The 21448-nt window shown below is 34.8% G+C and overlaps 1 protein-coding gene across 3 annotated transcripts in view; it reads right to left on the reverse strand.

Annotated features, from left to right (window-relative positions):
• Positions 1–12503, reverse strand: part of LOC135168091 (metabotropic glutamate receptor 6-like) — a 31733-nt gene extending 19230 nt beyond the window's left edge. For all 3 annotated transcript variants that reach the window (XR_010299982.1, XR_010299983.1, XM_064131985.1), the window contains exon 1: positions 12262–12503. The gene's annotated coding sequence lies outside the window, so the exon portion shown is untranslated. The remainder of the gene's footprint in view (positions 1–12261) is intronic.
• Between the last annotated feature and the right edge of the window lie 8945 nt (positions 12504–21448).

Raw genomic sequence — 21448 nt, forward strand, 5'->3', positions numbered from 1 at the left:
ATTAAATGGCAATTCGTTGAAAATTATGTCTCATGGTGCAATTCTATCGGCCAAGATTTGGATGCAAAAAATAATCCCCCGAATACCACTCGAACTTCGAAATTATCTGATATTTCCCTCAAGGTTCCCTGCAAACAAATAAGCTTGTTAAGTTTTCCAGAAAAATCACTCGCGCTTCGCGCTCGTGATTTTTAAACTGGAAAACTTGACACGTTCATTTGTTTGCAACGAACCTATCGGGAAATATCCGATAATTTCGGAGCTCTTGTGGTATTACATGCGATAATTATCGTGATTCCCTTTATATTTAATCCAAAATCCTATCCAACGATTTTCTGTGACGTCATAAGATATGGAACGCTATAAAAAATTGTTGTCTTCCAAAAAAAGAAAATGAAAAAAAAATTAGTAATTTTGTAGACATTTGATTATTAATTTCTGGGACAGTGGCCTTTCATACAATTTACGAGTTGCAAAAATACACGAAAAGATGTTTTAGATTAAAATTAGAGCCCTAGAGGGTGAAACGTGGGACGAAATGATAATCAACTCCTTTTTAAGTGAAGTGTTATTAGAAAAATTAGACTTGGGAGGCTAATTTTCCGATAAAACATCTAATCATCCGTTTAATTAATACTTAAAATATCTGTCGACTTAAAAAAATTCCAGACTTGACAAGAAATTTAGTAAAATTCCAAAATGTTAAAGGACATAACCCCGACAATTTCTTAAAGAATTTTCATATTTTCTGATTTTTTCTGAACTCAAATCATCATCATTATTCTCCCAAATTTATAATTACTCTTCGTAAACCCCCAAACTAGTAATTACTCATAAACATTTCATCCAATCTCAAGAAATATTTTTTTGCTGAGTTCTGCTCAACTCAATCGTTGAAGTAGATTCTCCCCGTTACAGTAAGACCACAAACTTAAACCGTCCTATACCTACAACTTCATAAATGAGAATGTCTCATCAACCCGTCGAGAACAGCCCTCCAATTTTTTCACCGAAAGAGCCCTTCACACTCTTCTCTTAAAAAAAACAATGAGGGCTCCGAGACGAAAATCCCAGAGAGTGCAATTCTCATGAGCCCTCACGAATAACAAGACAAAATGCAACTGCGGTAGCCGACAGCTGGATAGACACGAGGATTACAACGTGTATTACATACCCTAATATTTTCTTTCACATTTCCACATCCCCCTAATCCCCTCGCGTTTTCCGCAATTCAATTACCCCTAACATATATCGCTTAATTGCAATTACCTCCACTAAACCTAATCCATCGGCGAATCCCCACCCGCCCTAGACCCTACAAGTCCACGAGTCCCAAAAATCTATATTTTTAATACATTTTTTCCAGACATCCCCACCACATAAATCTAAGGACTTGACTGTTATTGGCGTTAGACGGTCCTCATTAGCCCAGAAGTGTAATCAGCCTTTCGACCATTTTACAGTTCGCCTTAGGCAGCCGTCTAGTCGATGCCCTAACAGGAGATAAGGAATGGCCGACAGTCGGCCAGCATTGGCCAAATGTCGGCCCACTGTCGGCCACTTCTCATCTTCTGCCAGGGTTAGCCCTGTTTAGGCCCAACAATATTTCTGCCACCTTCCTTCCCTGGTAGGAGATGAGGAATGACCGACAGTCAGCCGAGGGTAAGCCAGCGTTGGCCAACACTGGGCGAGTCTTGGCCCACTGTTGGCCATTCCTCATCTCCTACCAGGGTTGTGAGTCTTTTCAGGAGAGATTTTGTGTGTCCAATAAATCCAAAGAATCCTTTAATTTTTATTCAAAATTGTTGTTCTAAATTCTCATCTCAAGTAAAAAAATTTATTCGAGCTCCGGAATTTTCAGACAAGTCAGTTGTTGAAATTAATGTTTCATAAATAAAAGATCAGTTTATTTTAAGACTAAATCAGTGAATTAAAAGTCGGAGGGGGGGGGGTAATTAGTAGTAACTCAATTAATTTTTTTGGAGAATTATGAATCATGAATTGGGAAACACATCGATGAGGGGTGAGAGGGGGGAGGGAGGGGCTCACTGGAGAAAACTATTTTCTAACTAATGGAATATGGGAGCAGAGAAATAATTTGGACGTAGTAAATTAAAAAGGTTAATTTTACTTTTTATAAAAAATGGCACGAGAAAGAAATGGCTGTTCCCTACGACCTGACTCAGCAGACTGAAGATGATCACAGAGACCAAGAGAAAAATTGTCATGTAGAGAGAAAGGGTCTCCAGTCCCTCTGGCACATGACTTAATTGCTTATGTTTATGGTGTCCTCATATTTCCATTTATATTAATTGATTTTTGAGATTATAGACTCGTAGAAATTAATTCGTAGAAGAGTGAGAGTATATTTCAACACTAACAATTGAATTGATTTCATTTTTGTAGTTATAGGAGACTGAAACAATTGCATGATGCGATCAGTCGAGGATGAAATGGCGATATCGTGTTTATTCGTTCGAATGATCAATTATATTGAAGTGAAAAGCCAACAGCAGGATTTTTCTTCCGGATGAACGATAAAAATATTTCCTGAGTCACTTGAGTGATTGATGGATCGGATGAATAAATTCTGGACTGAGAGAATTAGTTCTAGGTTGTTTCGTGGGAAAACACGCGAAATTAATTTTTTAAAAGCCAAATTATTTTTTAAAAAATGTATTTATGAATCTCCCTTGATATGTCTATCCAGGTAGTCCCCATCGGATTTGGTAAATCTTAATTATGGTCACCCCCAGGGTCTAAAAAAGATAGGAAAACTCTAAAATTCATATCTTTCAATATCTCTTCTAGACCTTTTAAATTATTTTATCAATTATTTTATTTTTATGATTATTTTATGAGAAAATAATCCTCAAATTTTCTCAATTTATAAATTATTGTATAATTCCGTTTTCCTTGTTTATATAAAAATTGTCAGATTTTTCTCTCCGTGTGCGGAAATAAATCTACCCCTCAGGGATAAATGTAAAAATTTGGTTTGGAAGGAGCCGACATTTCCTCATTATTTCCAATTTCCCAGGTACGAGAGTGAAGACGGACTGAATATAAATAGAAAATTTACCGGTGGCTGTTTTCATAATGCAAAAATGGAAATGATAAACTCAATTTTTTAACTCATGATTAATTCATTGGAGATGGAAATTCACCTGAGTAACTCGATATTGGAAAAATTGTAGTTTTAGTTTGGAATTTAAAAATAAAAATTCTAGAGACGAAACTAGTCGGGTATGCGGTGGAAAAATATACACTTTCGATTCGTTGACAGTAATGTGATTATAAATTGAAGGATTAAACTCAACTTCTTTCCAACATGACGATCAATGGAAATAGTTAAATATAGAAATCAGGGATAGATTGCAGATTCAATTTTTGCTCATGTTGAATTCATTTCACTGAATAATTCATGACTTTCATTCGACATTTCAGTCGATATTATCACGTTTTCAATGAAAGCCAGTGGCAGCATAAATTCCAGCTGTTTCTGCAGTTGTCAAAGCCACGATTTCCCGTCCAATTCCCATTATTTAGTCAATTGTCATCAGACTGAGAGGAGATTATCCCTAGAAAAATTATATGGTCCACATGAGGATAATTGAAAGAGTGGAACAGATTTGCTGGAGGCAATCAATTAACTTCGAAGAAAGACATTTAATAACTTTCACGAAAATTGGATTTTCGTTGTCATTAACAGAGATATTTCTGGAAGAAAGAGAACTGATGACTGGACGAAATATAATTTAGTATACGATAGTTATTTGATCTGTTCATTTACTTCAGAGAAGAATTTATTTTTCCAATATTCTATTTTCCATTAGAGTCAATTAGATTGTTAATTAGAGTATTCTAGAACATGTTCATGTTAGCAACAGCCTTGAGTGAACTATTTAAATAACTATGAGCAGTAAAAAATGCCTCGAAATTTTTTTTCTTCGGAAAATCAGAAATTTGGAAAAAGGAAAAATCGTTAAGGGATTTCATTTAAAGTTCTGTGGAACGTTATCACACTCAGGAGCAATAAGATTGTAATCAGTGAAAACTAATTAAGCTCCTCTGGGAATGACTCTATCCAAAAAATATAATTTTTGAAAAATAAATTCTTCTCTCAAGCAAATGAATATGAATATTTGATAAAAATAATTTTAATGAATATGAATATTTGATAAAAACAAATTTTTAATTATCACAAACGAATGGATTTTGATTTTTTATTTGGATTCATTAGTCTCCACCAAACGGTCATTCGTCAATAGTTATTAACTATATATTTGATAAACATCGATTGCCTCATCCAACTGGACCATTCATTAATAATTAACGAACTTTGTTTGGAATAAATAAATCGTTCTGTCAGGCAACAGTTTCAACTGTATAAAGTTATAAATTTTCCCCTAATTAATAAAAAAATTATAGTTGTCTCTACTATGGCCTTTCTCAGAGTTCCCCTCGTGGAATCAAAATTCACTATTTTTCCCCTCAACATCATCATAATTAGAACTTCATGAGGGATAATGTCGGACTCGAGATTCAGGAATAGCCTCTCCCACTTGTGCATCATTCCGAATTTATTCAAAGTGTTAATTATAGAATTTAATTTGGGTAATGGAGGAGTGTATGAGAGGATGGATCGTATATTAACATCTCTATGAGAACATGGGCTGCGGTTATCGCAGCAATACACATACTGTAATGCAACACCCGAGATATTATTTATGCCTTTTAGACGCATTTAATTTTCCCTCCGGGGTGGCCTCCACTCTCTGACTTCTCGAGAGGTACCTGCTCCGGGCAAGATACTCGTGTACTTCAGTTTTATATCAGAAGTTGTGGGAAAAGGGGATGTGAAATTATAGGAATTTGTCTTTACATCACTGAAAAAAATAAAAACATTCGATAAAAACGAAAATGACAAAAAAAAATAGAATTTAATGACTTTGACTTTTGTTTGTTTCTAATTTTTTTCTAATAAATTAAGTTTCAACGTTCACTAACAAATTTTTTTTGAATTCCTTCGTCGATTCAATCTTCACCTCCATTTGTTAATTTTAATATTAAAAGTAGTTATAATATATAATATTTGATAAAAATACAAACAAAAGTTTAAATAAATACATGGAATATATGGAATATAAGAAATATATAATGTATAATTAATTTCTGTGGATCCCGGAAGGAAGAGACCAGATTGCAATTGGAAAAACATTCGATAAAAATGAAAATAACAAAAAAAAAGAATTTAATAAAAAATAGAAAAAGAAAAAAATGAAAAAAATCTAATAAATCAACTTCGTTTAATTTTTTACCAATAAATTGAGTTTCAATGTTCACTAACAAATTTTTTAAAAATTCCTTCATCGATTTAGTCTTCACATCCATTTATTAATTTTAATATTGAAATAGTCTGTCAAGAAAATATTAATTTTCTTGATAAAATTGTTCTTCAATACATTTCGTGAAATAACTGGCCAAAAGTATTCTGTGCATAAAATTTTTAACTTCCACCCGACAAACAGAATTCCAATGTTGCATATTCGCTTGAAGTGGCTCTGAAAGAGGACTAGTTCAATTACAACTTGAAATACGAAAACTTTCTTTCCCCTCAATTGAAAGAAATAATGTTTCTCGAACTTTTCAATTTGCATTAGAGTATATCGAGTAGAACATTCATTTCCACTTTCTGTTTAAAGATGTACCATCTTTTTCTGAACTCATGGAAAGCAGAAAAAAAACTCGTTTAATTTACGAGTGGAAGGCCCGGGTGGTTCATGTTTGTAGCGAAATTTATAATCTAAATACTCAGAACCATATTTTTAACGTTTTCCGATTCCTATTTTTACGTGACGACTTACACCCAGAGCAACTTTCTAGAGAAATTCCAGTGATGGGCTGTCACTAGCTGTGGTAATCGCTGATAATCCCGATAAAATCAGGGTAATCGTAGAACCAAATTAATCCCCCATTCGTAATTATGTAATAACCATTGATAATCACCATCATAATCTTTATTCAGTGTCTTATCACTCGTTTAATCATTTCTAGTCAGCCTATTCATTTTAATTTTCAAATTTCCCGCCCATCATTCCCACCAACGATAAATCAAAAAATTCCCCAAACGATTTTTCCTGGGATTTCCCTTATTTTTGATACATGAAAATCCCTGTAATCGTTAAAATAATCGTTAGCCACTGGATATAACCGTAAAAATCATTCCTAATCACGATAATCACATAAAAACTAGTAATTAGACTAATTACTCCGGTAATCAGCAGTAATCAATTACACTCAGCAATATCAGAGTGTCACCCAATTCGTCTGTAAACAGCCCCTCGCTAAATTATAACTTATCTTCACAACAATTTTCATTTATCCAAAACTCCCCCTCCCCCCTCCCACCCCCTCTTCCCTACCATTTAATCACATCAAGATAATAAAAAAAATCGACCCAAAAAACCGTTCAAATATATTTATCGTGATCCCGTCAAACAGTGCGAGATAGATCGACCCCCAGCAAGTCTTTCCAGAATAAATATTTTTCATCACTTCATCGTGTCCTACGTCAGTAGATCGATTTCAAAGACAAAAGAATGTGAGCCTTCATTTTTCAATTTCATTTGGGAGGGGGTGAGGAGGGGGGGGGCAACCTACATAACATGAAGAATAGACTCTCCCTGGTTCATGAAAAAGTTCGGTACACACTGGTTATGTAGAACATGAATACCGGCAGCCCGAGGTCTGCAGTTAATCGATGCATTGTCGTTCGATGGTTGGTTTATTCAGAGGTAATACAAGAGCACCAAAATTATCGTATATTCTTCCAGCACAATTTCCACGCACACAGGAAAATTCGGGAATATGTAGAAGAGAATTGAATAGAAGGTAGATAACGAATTCATTTTTCGATGGAGAATTTCCATTTTTAACGCGTATTTTGTTGTTTTTTAGGGAAAAATGTGGAAAAGTTGGTGATAAAAATTTGTTAAGTAGAAAAGGTATTTGAGGAGGAATTGAAGGGGGAAATTCTGAGGTGGGAGCAGAAGTTGATTCGATCGAGATCAGGTTGGTCCTCATCGGGAATTGATCAGGTTTTGATTTTGTAAATTTGATAAAAAATAATGACAGCAGATCCTGAGGAGATCCTGATCAGAATCTGATGGAGTGGACATGATCTCATGCTGTCAGACGACTAGAAATCATTCTGATCCAAATTTGATGATGATCTCCTGAATTTACTCTAACTACTCTCATCTAAATCTGATCAAACCCATCTGAGTACAGTTGTCAAAGGATTTATTTTGGAACTGTCATGACAACGAGTAGTATGACATCGCAGTCCATTTTCTATTCAACTTAATTAATTTTTAATTCTTCCTGATCAAATTGATGTTCATGGAAAATGTATATAGAAATAAGTAATTGACTTATTACCATAAAATTGTTCTATAAAAATGTTTTAAACCCAAAATATATTCTTTACAAATATGTGACTCGATAATATTTGATCGCACTAACGCCAGTAAGGGATAGACCCTGTGAAACGAACTCGATCAATCCCTTTTCCCTTTACTCCAATCGTCTGATTCTAATTCGATGGGCACCTGATGTGGGATTGTTTCATGAATCAGTCGTTCACATCAAAAGTGAGTATGTACATTCTGAATACCATCAGCCCCACCAAGCATCATCAAAACCGAATCAATTGATTTCATCAAATTCAGATCAATTTTATCTCACCAAATCCGGAGGAACAACTCCACTCCCCAATTCCTCAGAACTTCACCCAATTATTTCAATCCGTATTTGATCCATCTTGACTCCAACTCCAGGCCGATGTCGTCCCAGTGATCGCCCGAGGTATTTAATTGTTTAAATAAATTAATTTAAACCGATTTATTCAATCAATTAATTATTTTTTATGTTATTTTATTTCATTTTATTTTTCATTTGATTTTATTATTTTTTATTTAAACAGTTAATGTATTTAATTGTTTAAATAAATTGATTTAAACCGATTTATTTAAACAATTAAATACATCGTGCCTCACCAAATGTCCGAGGCCCTCCCCTGGGAAAATTAAACTTCACTTAATATATTCATAAATAATTCTTCAATTACAATTTCCAAGAATTTAAAATTCTTAATTACCTCCTGATTGATATACCACACCAAATAATTATCATAATAATTACCCATTGATCTCTCGGCCCAGCTGAAATAATAATTCCCCCCACAAACGACGTTCGAGAACTACTACGTTTCGATTGTGAAATAATGAAAACCCTATCGATCAGCGCAATTCACACCGAAATAAACTTCATCGGTGATCATCATCCCCGACGAGAGTGAACGTCGGATCGAGGCAATCGGTTTCATTGACTTTATTTCAAGGCTCCAAAAGGCAAAAAATACTGACCCCAACCCACTTCCTACCCGCAGGACGATAAAGTAACGCAACACCCGAGTGATTTCCTTCGTCAATTTCCCCTCAATAATTTCCATCTTTGTACTCATTCATCGTTTCTCCATTTATTCTCTATTATTAGCTGATATCGATAATGGCGGAGGTAAAATGTAAAGTTTCTTTTCTATTTCGATGAAAGATATTTCAGTACCTGGTGACGATACCAATGAATGAACAAATAACCGATTTGTTGTTTACAAAGTAATTTTTAAATGCCATTTTCTTTCAATTAAATTCGTTCCTATCTCAATCGATAAAGTGAATACTCTTAATTAACGAAAAAAAAATCATTATAATATGCAATATTTAATAAGAATACAAATAAAAAAATTAAATAAATATATAGAACATAAGAAATATATAAAATATAATTAATCTACAGATTCCCGGGAGGAAGAGACCAAATTGGAATTAACAACATGTCGAATACCGCAGCAACAATTAATGCTGACTCCAGTCCTACCAAGGATCCAGAAAGGTCACATCGACTGCCAGGATCCCTCGCCAATTCGGGAGGAAAACCCCCGAAGAGTCCAGCAAAATCGGTTCCCCCAAGTCGACTGATGCCAACACCAGACTCAGAAAGAAAAAAAAATAATGAGAACAAAAAATCAAAGAGAATTAGAATTAGAAACAAAGAAATTCCGCTTTAGCACACTCGGGAATCGAACCCGAGTCTGCCGATATGGAACCGGCCTTTCTTACCGACTACGATACCACAGGAATTCCCCCTCAAATTCACCGGAAACGCCGTTAAGGGTAATTTTTATTATCATTATTAGTGCCCTAGGGATTTATAGGAACGTGACGTTGTCGTCCGAGTCAAAAGCAAAAATAAAACATGGAAGAGCTCACTTTTACCGACCGAGTTACTAGACACCACAAAAATTCACCAGAACTATTGCCAAAAAATATATTATTATTTTGATTATTATTATTATTAGTGTCCTAGGAATTTTTACTGGCCTAAGATATCGGTGCTGGCCTTCGATTTGCGCGACAATATCACGCGAATAAAAATCCCTAGACGTGGCGCTTAATGCCACGCGACTAAAAAATCCCTAGACATTGCACTTAATGCCACGCGAATAAAAATCCCTAGCCATTGCATTGTCCAAACCCCCACCAGACTAAAAAATCCCTATATCACTCGTCTTAAAATGAAGTACAATCAGACTTACAAAGTCTAAAGCCTTCACATTCTGATAAATACTGAGAGAATTTTCCTCCTGACACGATGATCCATAGACCTTCACGAACAAGTCACCAAGAAGATTGAGTATTTAGAACTCCGTAATTTCTGACTCCCTCTCGCATTATTATCAGAACAACACCAACTCGTGAGTAAAGAGGAGTGCTTGAGTAAACTTGTCCCTGGCAAGGTGGTAATCACTTTTGGTCTCTCAAGCGGAGTAAAGTTTCTTACTTCCCCAGGTTTATACAACGTGGGTTCGTAAATTCCGGCAAACCCTCGGTTCCTATAACCCCTGGGGGCCAACGAATGTGGCACATAGGGGTAATTACTTGATTTAGTTCGTTTGTTCGTTTATACAACGTCAGAGGGAAATTGACGAGTTCCTCGACGAAATATTTATTCACAAATAGGAGATGTTTCGATTGATCGTTTCGATTATTTATGTACGTGGAGGGGGACATATATTGAATAACAATTGTTGTGTGGAATATTTGCTGGAGAGTTTTTGTTGAAATTTTCATGGTGAATAGTTTAAAAAATTAAGTGCAAAATTATCATTTTGAGGTTGAGATTTTCCGTTCTAAAGTTGAGACACTTTTTTTAAATTTCATCCGAAAAATTGATATTTTTTTATGTTTTATTGTTATTTAAAGGATTATAAAGTTTAAAAATAATGCGAACTCTTTTCTGCATTTTTTTAAAACGTTAATATCTCCCAGGACGAGTAGCACAGGGATTTTTGTCATCGCGTGACGTCGTCTTGCAAACAAAAAATCCCTATAGCCCTAGAATCACACGGCAATCAGTGGTAATCACTGAGATAATTATTAGTAAGTGTAATTTATTTGTTTATCCATCCCTAGTCACCCAGTTCATTTTAATTTTCAAATTTCGCGCGCATCATAACTACCAAAGGTAAAACAAAAAATTCCCTAGCGGATTTTATGGGATTTCCCTCGTTTTTGTTCATGAAAGTCAGTGTAATCGGGGAAATAATTGGTAATCACCGAAGGTAATCGTGAAAATCATTAGCAATAACGGCAATGGAAGTCAGAGTAATCACTCGGGTAATCAGAGTAATCACAGATGATCGATTGCCCTTGGTAATCATGGAGTCGCCATCAACAATAATATATTTTCCTGCGTCTGACTTAATTGAAAATGAATTTTTCCACGGGAAACACGAATTGAATATGAATGATGAAAGATCAATGTGAATCACCCTTATTCCCTTCGTCATCCACTAGAAAAAAAAATCCTCATAAATAACGAATGGCTATGAGAACGTGTGGTCCTTATCCACCACTTGACTCTAATCCCCTCGTACTGAGAAGAAAACGCATTTACTATTCTCTCCTTTTGCCCTATTTTTCTTCATTTTTAGCTTTCAGCATCGAGCATTGAATTCCCAATCCTTAATTTTTTGTGGATTCACACCGGTGAAAGGACCAGACGAATCAATTCTATTGATAAGTCGCAGAATCCGCCATAAAAAGTGTAAAACCTTAAAAGACTTTCACATTAAATTTTCAATTAAAAGACGCAATGAAATCCTTTATTTATATTTTCATTTGATTTTCAGTGAAGTTATTTCAGAACTGAGGTTTCCTTTTCGGTCAATAGACATTTATTTATGTCACTGAGCAATTACGTCGGTTATTAGCTACTTAATTGTCTCAATTCGCTTAATTTAGGGGAATCAATTTGTTAGAAATATCACGAGTTAATTGAGGAACGTTAAGTCGAGAAATTGATCAATAAAATCATGGGGCGACATTAATTAAAACATGTCGAGTGAGTGGGGTTTACTTGCGTTGGATAAATATTTTCTTAGATATTAATAAACATTTTCTTGATGTAAATAATGACCTCAGTAATTATAAATAATAACCGATGGTAATGAGGAAAAAAACACTTCAATCAACTGGATTTTGTAGTCGATCCTCGTGTATTCGATTTTCAATGATAACATCGATGATAAATTAATTATAATTATAAATAATTGTTGATGATACGAGACCGAATGTCTACCAGACCGCCTTATAATTCTAAAAATCATAATGAAAAATTTAAAAATTAAATTCAAAGTTATTCAAAATTAAGTTTAAATAATTAGACTTAATTTGATGTATCAGAAGAAAATGACAATTTATTTATTAAATATTATGTGGAAATTAGAGAGATTCAACAGAATAAAAATGCTTGAAGGAACAACTTGTGAACTTTTTAAATATTCTTTAAATATTTTCAAATATATTAAAACAATGACAATATATTCAGCAAAAATTCTGAAAAAATTAAAACGATTCAACAGCATAAAACTCATTAAAAAATCAACTCATCAATTTCTAAAAATTCCATCAATTTTCTCTTTTGATCATAAAAATACCTTCGAAATGAAATAACATTTATCGAAATCGCAGAAAGCAATCGAAAAATCATAAATAATTCAAGAAGATTAATTTTCCATTTCACTCCCCAAATTATATTCTAAATAACTAAAATCATTCGACTGATCTTTCCAAATTCAAAGGGAGTGACGTCTGAAATAATCGGTACGCATGTAATATAAGATGAGCATCTACTCACAGAAAGCTCTCAATGCCACCACCAACTCGTCATTTTTCTTCTCGTGAAAAAGCTCGTGAAAAGCACTAAACAAATTTTTTCCCTTCGACAAACCGACAGATGCATTAACTCTCCACTGAAATATCTTCTCCATAAAATAAGGAAATAAAAAAATTTTAATTTTCCAACTTCACTTCACTCCATTTCCTCGAGTCCAATGATTTACTGATCCATTTTCGAATTAACTCAGCTATCGTCGCAGTGCGTACGGTGCCGCGACGTACACTAAATGTTGGAGACTAGCTTTTCGGTTTCAGTTGGAGAAACTTGCGCGCGCGCTGAAACAACCACCATCGTCGGCCAATTGCCGTGTACAGTGGTTGGCTCCTTTATCATCCCTTCACCCTTCAAGATAAAAGTTAACTCTATCCTCTTTGCGTTTTCCGCTCGTCCGACTGTGATTGCAAAGTTTTGTTTTAATTTATTTACGATGAGTTTCCAATATCCAAAGGACACTCGAGGAGACTTTATTTCACGCTCTTTAACCTTCCGATAATAAGATTTAATGAGTAATTTATTAATAAATATAATGACTTCATTCGAATTAAAAGACGATTTTTATCGGTGAAAATTAGTCCCAAAAATCGATTTTCCATAATATTTTTTCGGTTCACGATATCTGCAATTTTTACACATCAATTTGCTGAACGATTCATCACTAATTAATGATACGCTCGCGGTGATCAATGACGCGATCGATAGATCCTCGGGTGAACTGCGAAAAAAAAATCATTTTTATTAAATATTCGTTTACCTGAGAAAAGTATTTATTTATCAAAAATTATTTCTTGAATTAAGTGATTCCCAAAAGAGCTTAATTAGCCTTCACTGATGACAGCCTTCACTGATCACAGAACTTTAAATAAAATCCGTAAACAATTTTTTGTTTTTCTAAATTTATAATTTACTGGAGGAGAGACTATCGAGAAATTTTTTACTGCTCATAATTAAAACAATCTAATTAACATAATTAAAGCCTAATGAGTAGGAGTTGCTGGTGTAACGACTTTACTGGAGAAATATAATACTGGAGTAATAAATATTTCTCTGAAGTAAATAAACATTTGGCAAAAATAATTGATTTTTAAAGTGTAACGCAGAGCTAATTAATTTTAAAATCTCTTGGATTTCTAATTTTTCTCCGAAAATCCCAATCAATATAAATAAACTATTTCCATGTGGTCGTAGTCACGCAAATAGCGTTTGGAAAAATGGGCCAATAGCAAGACGAATAAAATATTAACAATCAAAACAATTGTTAATTATCGATCGAGTTTATGATACCGTATTTTCTGGCAAAATCTTCTTTGACAGAGTCTGAATGTTTTTCTCTACGTAAATTTAAAAAAATCAAAAAATCCTGCAAAAACACTCCCAAAAACGACCAAAAAACTCGTACCCCGTCAACCAAATATTTTTCCTCATCTAAACCCGCAATAAAACCCACGCGCAATGTTGTTCTCCCTCTGATTGCATTTCCACCTTTTGTTTGCTCTCGGTATTTTCAATTTATCTAGATGAATAAATTTCCCCAGCTCGAGAACGATAAAAGCAACTTCCATAAAATTGAAACTTCAATAAAACCGAGTCATTCATTAGTTTGTTAAAAATTCTCTGACAAAAGGACCGAAGGATCGAGACTTCCAGAAAATTAAGACCCTCGAAAAATAAACTCAACGACGAAGAATTCTCCAATCTTTTGAATTCTCTCATTCGTAGAATTGTCAAAGCTGTTATTCACGACAAATTTTACACATTTTACCAGACAAAAATTACCCAGCCCCTGGTATTAAACGTGTACAGAGAAGCAACGGTGAAAAGTATTCTTGTACAACGTAAATCCCAAGATCCTTGTTATGTGCAACTTTAAGCTTTTTCTTTTCACCGAGACGTGTACACTCTTTCTTCATCGTTTCTTTATTATCCTTCTTTCAGGAAACTTTATGGGAAGCTTCTCGTCAAGCCTCTCCCTTCCTGGAAAGGATTCGTGAAATGTAAACCGTCTGTAAGATTGTCGTATACTTTTTTTACATACTAACGGTTGAAAAGAACATTCTATTTTTTATGTTGAATGTACACGACGAAAAATACATAACAAAGACTCCTATAACAAAGATTTTACAATAAAAATTTAATTGAAATTTTTGGTTGAAAAAATGAACTCATTTTCTGCTCAAAATTCAACACTATTTACCTAAATAATTACGATCCCTCGATAATCTTCTGTATAATTAACAAATTCAGTGATTTAAATTTTTCCATTAGTTGTAAAGAATCTATAGATAATAATAATAATTTTTGAAGAATTAAATTTTATAATTTTGAATTAATTTAAAATTTTAATCATTGAAACGTTCAGCAAAACCTTCAATATAATATATCATCCTATATATATGTAGTATATAATATAATATATCATGAATATTATATACTACAGACAATGATTATTATTATAATATAATTTTGCTATAGATATAATTATGTTATATAATAAAAAAAAATATTATCTTTGAGATTAAAAACAAATTGTTGAACGCATCTTCAGCCATATGGTGTCCACGGGTTTAACGATAAATCCCTCAAAGGACTTAGTGGGGATGAGTTTCAATTAGCCAGTGGGTAACATCCCTTCAGCCATTACATAAAGCACAGGTTCTACTTGCAATTCGAACAGCTCCACGAGACGACTCTCGTAAAAACATTGCGAGATTCTCGCTATATATTACGTCTATGTACATCTCCCCAGGAGATTTATATCATAATATACGTCAGAGTATGTGGTGTATGTACCTCAATGTATGTGAATAAAGGGACGGATATATGATCAGTGTTATTGACCTTGAATATTCCTCTAGGTTTCTCCTGTCTTGATGATCCTCTTGATGATTGTCCTGATGCTAAAAAATGCCCAGTAATTTACCTGAAAATTTCGATTAAATCAAGTGTTACTTTAATTATAGTATCGATAATTTTTTCATGATTATGGATATAAATGGCATGAAAGTAACCGTCAAGTTTCATCAGCATTCGTCATGCCATGTGGAAGAAAATAACCGAGACAGATACCTCCCTAGCGAAATACTACGGTGGATCGATATGCGGTTGCACCAGAATGTCAAGATAATTCCACACGATACGCGGCTCTCACGTCGTCTTTGCCTGTTTCACATAGACCTACTCCACCCACCATCGTCACCCACGTTTCAAGATAATTCGCTCCTGATGGCACTCGAGATTACAGGGATCGTCGATGCAAACGCGGTGTGAGAGTTTTTACCTCTCACAACTTTTTTTTGCATTTTTTCTAAATCATCGTCGAGTCGTGGGGATCAATCTTTGTTAAGAAGGAGATTTCGACGAATTTTTATATCCACCCGAGGACACCGTTACATCCTTGCACGAGATCCTGTTAAGGAAAAAAAAATTAATCGAGAATTATTGCGATTGTGTAGAAAAAAATTGAATAATGAGTTCTATTTTTTTTTATTTCGTTATTTGGACTGGAATTTGGGTGAATTATTGTCATGAAGGACTTTTTGGGATAATGAACTGGGAAAAAAGGAGATGTTGAAGATATGCAGAGTTTAGATTAATTTATAGTATGAGGAGGACCTTTGGAGCTATCCCACCCAGACCTCGAATTAATTTCTCACCCGAGTAAGGAGATTATCTTTGGAGGCTCTTCACCTGGTCTTAATCATTGAAACCCTCAAGAGTCTGAATTTATAAAAATTATTATCTTCATTTTGTTTATTTTTTGGCTCAACTGTTAATGAAATTGGGCGGTTCACAACCGTAATTAATTATTATATAATTATTATTAAATTTTAAGAATAGAATAGGACATCTGACTTTAAATGTTGTGCGAAAATAATTCCAAATTTGGGTTCTTGCGGTCTAAAAGCCCCAGGAGCTAATAAAAATGTGGAAATCGAGTTTAGAATATTTCCGGGGCCTCAGAAAAATCATAAATCAACTCATGAATCTAATGTTGTCGGATTTATAACGATTTCTTAATTATTTTTCGAGATAAAATTATTTTTCGACGAAAAATTAAGTGATCTCAACCTTAGAACTAATAAATTGCAGTACGAAATAATCGTTCTCCTTGCAACCAGCAAATTCTGATATTGAAGGTGCACGTAATACGAAATGTAGGTAAACCCAGAGTTGTTTGGACGAATTTCTATGATTTTTCTCTACTCCTGAATTCAATTTTAAGGGATGAAAGAGCACAGCATGACATGAAAGGATGCATTCACGGAAAAATTCGAGTATTTTTATCAAGTTTCTGAGGAGAAGACGCTCAACGAATCGTGAAATTGGTGTCGTGAGTGTTTTTCTCACCATGATTTCCTGTTGAACAGACATATGGACACATCTACAGGAACTCGAAGATTGCTTTCCTCTGATTTTCATTCGCAAAAATATTGTTTTGCATTTATTGTAGAAATTTAAAATGTCCCAGGAACCTGGAACATTTCGCCGCTTTATGGGAGACGATTGCGACACTTTCCCGACGATTCCTGAAGATGATGTAGGGGTGAAAGCAGCAGAGGAATCCTAACATCAGATGGCAGCATAAATATCCCCATCAAAGTCTCTTAGAAGAGTTGAAGCAAATCAAACAGAACTGCAAAAAGTCAAACTCTTGGGGAGAATTAGGACGCAGTCGAGAGTAACCAAAGCACTTCTGATTACATCTCGTAATGAATACGTTAAATATATTAATTATAAATATAAATAGGTCTGATGAGGGAATAATTGATAATCGATCTCGTTCCGCACTCGAGAGCGATTTTAACTCTAAACATTTGCTAAATTTTCTATAAAAAAACTGTGTCGCTTTGTGGGTATAAAATTATTGTTGTTAGTTCCTGAAGAAGGTGTTCCCTGGTGAGGTGCCTTCCACGTGTTAATAAATAATATTTTATAAATTATTTCGCAGCGTCGAAGAATAATTTAGTAACGAAGTGGTAAAACGAGATAAGTCACTTTTGACTGCTGACCGATTTTAAGTGAATATCTCGGAATCTAGGGGAGATGGCAAAATTTTTGTCATAACCTTTTTTGTAGAGTGATTTCAGTACTACAATAAATGTTATGACAAAAATTGCGGTATCTCTCTTAGATTCTGAGATATTACTCAAAAACTGAAGGCAGAAATTCAGTTATCTCGTTTTACCACTTCGGTAGTGAATTTATTTATTCGCTTAAACCCATATTTATTTTTTTTTATTGTTGTAAACAATAGATTCATCAGAATAATTAAAACGATGTTGGAGTCTATTCATTCCTCGAGGGAATCGTTCAAGAAAACAGAAGGGCGAGGCTGAGGTGACGGGAGAGGAGGAAGTGATTGGCTTATGTCACCGCACTCGACAGCTCCAATCGATCATAACGTATATCGAGTATATCGAAGGTATATGGAGTATAGAAATTTTATTAATTGCATATTAAAAAATTTAATTAACATACCAAACGAATTTCGTAGAAAATTCTGTAGATCTCGATTGGACTTTTCAGCAGCAAAAGGCGAGGAGTGAGACATTGAACGATTTCTAGTCTCGGGATTCCCAGGAAAACGTCTGAAATCGGTAAAATTATTATTGACAAATTATTATAAAAAATGGGGATGAAATGGACTAGTTTATAAAATAATTATTCTAGGATTATAAGTGATATTATTCTCCAGTTTTTATTTCTTAATTTCCGATATTGTAGTCACACTAAAAATCGAATATCGATTTTCTGTCAGATATTCACGTTCTAAGGTCTCTACAATCTTTATAAGAGAGTCGGGGGCATAACGGGTTACCCAGGGCATGTTGGGGTGCCGTAAAAATATTCAAAATTATCGAAAAACCGTTTTTTCATGAATTAATAAGGGCGCAATATCTAAAATAATTCACTCCGCACTCGTTAAAACGTTTGTAACCCTGAAGAGCTCGCAACTGAACAATAAAAAATGGAATAAAACAGAATTGAAAACATGTAAAATATACGAGTCATTAAAAATAAAATAAATGAAATTAATCAGATCAGTAGTGAAGTGCTTAACTACAAAAAGTTAACATTGAAACTCTCGATTATTGAGCATTTATCTCCGAAGGGAGCCATTTTGTAAGAAAATGTGAAGAATACTTTTTTGTAGAAAATTTCATCAGCTACAAAAAAGGTCTTTTGACATTTTCTCCTAAAATCACTCGTTTACGAGACAAATGGACAATTTCGAAAATTTCGGTTTCAACTTATCACACTTTATCTCTTTACTGCTAAAATAAATTATAAATAAATCAAGATTGAACCCTGTAAATAATTTTTAAAAAATTATCCTTTAGGAGTCATTCCCCGTTCTGCCCCGGGCCCCCTACATCGTCTCGACAAACCGCTGCACTGCCTTTTTTAATAGAAAATCCTTCAGCTTCACCTGAGGATCATGATGTCACTCAATTATAAAATGTATAATCCCTCGAGACAAAGTTCTAAATAAATATCAAGTCCTTGAAAAATCTGGCTACTCCAAGGATTCGAAAAACACGAACACATCCTCATTTCCCCAATATCCGCACATAAAAAACTGAAACGTTGGAGCTGAAAGTGCAAAGTGGAATCGATACCTGAAAATCGCTGATGAGACACAGGGCCGCGGGGCCAGCTATCGCAGAATCAGATGGATCGCATTGAGAGCCGTAAAGCCTACATGACATCCGAGTTTGCATGTGCTCCAGTCGTGGAAAGCAATCTCTATTCATCCTTTTCATGTTTTTTTTGTATCACCTCTCTGCTCTTCCTGTCTTCTTAAATTGCTGCGAAAATTGTCCCTTCACCGAGCGTTCATTTGTGCCATCTCCAAGCGGTTATTCCAGGGTATTTCCAGCAACTCCAGTCTCCAGGAAATTCGATTGCCAAAGACATTTCTCCGGGTTTTACTAGTGAATTCGTGCGGAGGGGGAGAACGTAATGAGCAGTTACGAGTCCTGTTGTCATCAGGAGATAAAATTCAGTGGAACCGTCTTGCGGTCGTTTTTAGGGCATTGAGAACACATCTCGAAGATGAACATTTCTGAATTATTTAATTTATTTACAGAAGACAATAGCCTGATGAAAAAATTTTTTTTTTGTGGGGAATTCGGGTGCTTGAATTATATTATAACTCGGTGTCGTATTTAAGGAGTTGCTCTCATGTGAACGTCTATATTTTACCACTTTTTAGAAAATTTTTTTTTATGCGACCACAAACTTCAATCATGTTGATTTTTTAATATATTTTTATTTGTATTTTGAAATGTACGAAAAAAATTTTTTTTTTCGTTTTCTACATTTTAAACATATATTTTTTTTAAGTCAAAGTAGTCCCCAACAAAAAAAGGTAGTTCACTGGTCCAGGTGCCAGTTTATATCCTTGATTCAAGAATATTTTTTCTTCTGTGTACAATATATTTTTCCAAAGATGTTCTGATTGTGCCTCTACGAAATTTTCTCAGGAAGCTCTTCCCTAAACACATCTCCAACTGAAAATTGTCTTCCCAGGATCTTCAACCGACAGAAACCTTTCTACTCGAGTCGTCGTTGTCTTGACAACTTTGTACGTCTCCTCCCCAGGACGACTCGAGAAAATGAATGATACAATCACCTAATCCATTCAACTTTCTGAATAACCCCATTTCACTGACTTTGGAAGGCTCTCAGAATACTGGAAAGCTCGTCGTCTGCGTGGGCTGCATCCCCAACACCTCCAACATTTTCATTACCATCATTTCGATCAACACCCACCATTCGCACGTGGGTGGATGTGAAATCGAATGTGCCAGTTACTGCGCCATTCCTTCTGTATTATTCATGGCTGCACAAACGATGAACAAATATTTAACTCAATCCAACTCTGTCGCTTCTCGTCAATTTCATCGACCCTTCGAATATTCAGTGATTATTTCATGACCAAACGCGGTCGGTAATCCGCAAATACAGCTCATCAATAATTTTTAGAGTTCCCGATTATGGAAATTGATAACGTAGAATCCCATGAACCGTTTCCCCCCGAAAATTCTCAAAATATCACTACAAATACCGAAGGGTTGTTCACAATCGATTTGGGTGACACCCTAATTATCAAGTGTAATCGATTCCTCGTAATCATCAATAATTTTCACGATTACATTCGGTAATTATCGATTATTTCCCCGTCTTAAATGATTTTCATGAATCTTAAACAAGGGGAATCCCAAGAAAAATCGTTTAGGGAATTTATTGCTGTACCGTTGGTACGAATGACCCGCGGGAAATTTGAAAATCAAAATCAACGTAATAACTAAGAAATTTTAATCACATGATTAGTTTAATTTTAGGACCATTATCAGTGATTAATCCAAGCAGTGACATCACGATTTGATTGGATTGGATTGACTTTACCTCACCCCATTACGCACCCTGACACGTTCTGCATGCAGCACAAGACCCACATTCCACCTGTTTTCCTTCGAAAAATACATTTGACTCAAAATTAAAAAATCAAGACATTTTTAATCTAAATTTCGCTATAATGAAGTGCACTCACGAAACTCCATTGTTCCAGTTTAATTCAATCGTACAAACTGAAAACTTAACCACAGTGTACAACCACTGGGGTTTCACCCCTATGTACAAAGCATCCAGCGATGTTGGGAAATGCATTTGTGGTGTGGAGGTGCCACCGATGAGGTAAAATGGATGTCGAGGAAGGAGGGAACGACGGGGGAAGGAGAGTTACCTAATCGGATTTCCCTGGCATATCCCATCGGCTGGATCGTAAATGCATCTCTCTGTGCTACGGAGGTCCATGAATTTTCGGACTCAACAATAACACCCCCATTGCCAATAACGAACGACCGAGGGTCGTATACAGGTGAATTGTATTGAGCCGGTCTCGTGGGGCGAACAAAATTGCCATTGTTGCCTTCATGAAAATGGTGATTGGAACGTGTGCCACCAATCAATTAAAACTTTTGTTATTTTTACTTTCGAAATTTAATGGTTCATTAGACCGAAGATATGATTTGTTTTTTTTTTAAATTCTTCATTTTTTTTGCTTCGTAGTTGACAATGGGATTTATTTTAATTAATTGGATCAATCCCACTGGTTTTATTTTAATTAATTGGATCAATCCCG

This window comes from Diachasmimorpha longicaudata, chromosome 12 (genome assembly GCF_034640455.1).
Source record: "Diachasmimorpha longicaudata isolate KC_UGA_2023 chromosome 12, iyDiaLong2, whole genome shotgun sequence".
Lineage (NCBI taxonomy): Eukaryota > Metazoa > Arthropoda > Insecta > Hymenoptera > Braconidae > Diachasmimorpha > Diachasmimorpha longicaudata.